The following is a 3,963-nucleotide window of genomic DNA, read 5'->3' on the forward strand; positions in this document are numbered from 1 at the left end:
AAACTCCCAGCAGTTTTTCTGGGTAGCCCTCTGGACTATATATTATACATCACCATCATAATCAAATACTGATGCCGAATAGTAGATTAAACCAGGAAAGAAACACCGCCTTCTGAATGAGGCTTTTATAAGACTTATTTCTGTATGTATTACACATCGCCAGTGCAGCACAGTTGTAAAAAATAATAAAAATAATCACAAATGAAGTTATTTTAAATGTTTCATCTGTTCATTCAGTTCAATATTGTTTCAAATATTTGATCAAAACAGTTCTAGATGCTTGTGTCCATTTTAGACTCAATTTGATTGATACAACCCTTGCGTTCATTTCCACTGTTCTTGGAGATATGGGGATAACACGGCCTTCGAGTCTGTAATAACAGTAAATTCTCATCTCGTCCAATTCATTTGAGTAGTACCATCCTCAGTTATAGCTTCACAACTTCTCAAATTATTTACTTATTTTTTTAGTGAGGTCCTGGGATTGAACCCAAGCACGCCCTCTGTCACTGAACTATGACCCGCCACTGCACGTAACTTTTTATTTTGATATGATCTCAAATTAATATAAAAATTGCCAAAAACTGCCATAAAATCTTTATACAGTTTGACCAAGTATTTCTATTTTGTCCCATTTGCTTATTTATTACCACTCTTTCTCCTTCTACCTGTTTGTATAAGTGTACACACATGTGCATGAGTGTGTACGCTATAAATGTTTTAATTTTCCGGAGCCATTTGAGAGTAAATTGTAGAGTCATATCCCATTAGATCGAAAAAGGTCATTGTATTCTTCCAAAGGCAAAGGAATAGCTACAGTACAATTTTCAAAATCTAGAATGTTTAATACTTATGCAATAATATTCTCTAATCTACAGTTCCTGTTCAAATTCCACCAATTGTCCCAATAATGTCCTTTGTACCTATTTCTTTCCTGGTTAGGGATTCAGTCTGTTATTGTAAATTACATGCCAGTGTCATGTTCTTTGACCCAGAATATTTCCTCAAATCTTCTTTGTCCACCTTGACTTTGGCATTTTGGAAAACCACGGATGAATTCTTTTTTCAGACTTGTCTTCAACAAACGTGACTAGTGTTCTTCTCCATGTACTATATCCAGAAGCACGTGATGTTAACTTGTCCTGATATAGTCATATTAATTTGATGATTTGGCTAAGGAAATCAACCAAATATCTAAGTATAAAGTTAAGATTTTTTTTTTTAATTAGTAACTGATTTTACTTATGAAGCTTTGGCCTGCCAGGTTTATCATCTATTAATTCTTTTTTTTGACTCTCTAATTCTTTCTACATTTTTTAGCTAATCTTCTTCTATAAGGAAGAACTCCCTTTTCCCTTTATTTATTTATCCATTCATGTATTCATTCATTCATTTCTTCATTCATGTCAGTATGAATTTAGATTATTATCCATTATTATCTAGCCAGTGGTTGCCCCTTCCAACTGGCTCCTTTGTCCTTTACATATGTCCCAACCATATTTTGAACCCTTCCTTCCTTTGAAAAAGCAAAATAATCCAAGATCAGTGTGTCCTTTCCCTGCCCCAGACCTGAAATCATCTTCTTCACTAAGAAGCTTAGACCCTTTCAGTAAAGAAAGTAATCATCTTCTTTCATTTTCAGTCCTTTTATTTATTTGCCATCAGCCTCTATGTCTCAAAAAAGTCCTGGGAAGTAAGAGGAAATAATTGAACACGAAAGTCCTATTTTTAAATGTACAGTTTTATAGAGAGTAAGATCATGAGCAATGAAAATAACTGAAGGTGAGTTCTTTCTCTGTTGGATGTATGTAAATATGCAAAATAATATTATTTTAATTATCACAAAATTCCACTGGAAGTAATGTTTGGGAAAGACAAGTTCATTTCCTCAGTATAAAGAGCTCAATGATAATAACTGTCTATGTTCTCTGTATCAGGCATGTGCTGTCTTAGACGAGACTCTCAGGCCTTCTGGGCACAACTCGGATTTGGTTCTGCAGGTGAGCAGACCTAGAGGAAGGAGCTTCAGTTTCCTTTACACATTTTTCAATTAACACTTACCCTTTGGATCAGCTCACCTCTCCCCACGGTCACGCCGCGGGCAGCTAAATGATGAACTTGCTTTCCCAGACTCCCTCAGAAGCGCTGAGCTATTTTAATCGTTGATCCATGTGGAGAGATGATTGATGTGAAAAGGAAACTAGGCTTGCTCACTCTCACACTTTATAAAATCCCCTTCCATTTATCATTCACTATACAAAAGCCCTCAAGATTAGTTTTGTTTAAAGATTATTTGCATTTAAATTGTGAGGCTATTGTAGAGTACTTGTATTTATGACTGAGGTTAAAAGCTAAAGTCATCAGTGGTTTAATCTTTTTTAAAACAATATTCCCTAAAGCAACCCAAAGCATTGAACACGCTACAATACTTTGTGGAAATTTCTTTAGCGAGGGGGACACTGTGGGGTCAACAACGTAAAAGAGAAAAAAAAAAAAAAAAAAAAAAAAAGATCTTTATTTTCTGCTATGTTGAAGCCAAAAATATATTCCATTAGAATAATAGTCCTTGATGTGAGCTACTCTTTACAAACAAAAATGAAGCTTTTCATTTTCAAATTGCAATTGTATAAGCCAATTTTTTTCTCAAGTACCATGTGGAGTTAATTGACTTCCAGTAACCTAAATTATGCTGTTACCTTACAGTTCAATTTAAAATTGTTAAGCAGAGAAATTTAGAAAAGCTAGAATGAAAACATTAAGCATAAAATAGACTGTAATGTAACACCATAGCAGTTCTAAGTCGATTGTACACAACGCGGATTATAGCTGTGAGTGTAAAACACAATTATCTATATTCTTTCATTCATTTCAAAGAGTTCACGGGGTCATTCCCATCAAGTAAACAATCTCACTTTTGAGTTTTCCCAATAAAGATATCTGACTGGAATAACTCTCAAAAGCCTTTAGTTTTAAAAGGTTTAGGATACTTATTAAGTAACCTTTATATAATACTTCAAGAAGGACCATTTTTATGATAATAGTTTTTTATCTGATAAATGAAAAAAATCTTGCTTATATTTTTAAAAAGTTTAGCAAACAAGACTATTTGGTAAAAACTTATGTAAGCCTGAAGGTGAAGACTGTGTACATCTGAAGTGAATTTGCCGAAGGAATAAAATGTTACTTACTCTGTCTGGTTCGTGCTGACCTATCCATCTTTATGTAAAACTTAAATATCAGATAATCTAGTGCTTTGATTTTACAATTACGTATTTGGTTTATCAGGTTCGATACAGTCTACCTAAGAATTACGTGTTATACTATATATGTTGTACTAATCATGAGGGGTGAGCCTGAACCTTCTATTTTTCCTTTATGTCTCAAAGCACAAGACTTATGGAAAAGACCTATGTAATTAAAAAACATTTTCTCATTATCTGTATATTTGTTAAATGTAATAAAGAAAATATTACAGAAATTCACTAGTTCTCCACAGAACTTTATGTTCATGGTGTTCATGGTTACATATTTATTCAAACTTTTATCAAGTATTCACTCAGAGCATGAAAAATATACATATATATAACCTGTCAGAAGAAAGATACATAAAAGATTTTAAATGGAATTCTTAAACAGATATTTGTAGTTTTTATACCATATTTACTCTTATTTGCCTTGAGAATGAGGTACAGAGCAAATGAAATAATATAAATTATAACATTTTGAGATCTCTTTTTATAAAAAGAGATCAAAATGACACATACAAGGTAATACTATGCTTTGCTGGTCACAGTTCTCTTAATAATTCATTACCCTACTGATGTTTCTAGATGTTAGGTAAAACCATTTTTAAGAACATGGTACATTTAAACCTTTCAGCAGCCCCTTTTCTCAATTCAAATATATGCATCATATATTTAATCGTCTGATATTAATTAGGTGTTTATTCATTTGAGTCGCCTT

The sequence above is a fragment of the Camelus ferus genome, chromosome 23, assembly GCF_009834535.1.
Source record: "Camelus ferus isolate YT-003-E chromosome 23, BCGSAC_Cfer_1.0, whole genome shotgun sequence".
In the NCBI taxonomy this organism is placed as follows: domain Eukaryota; kingdom Metazoa; phylum Chordata; class Mammalia; order Artiodactyla; family Camelidae; genus Camelus; species Camelus ferus.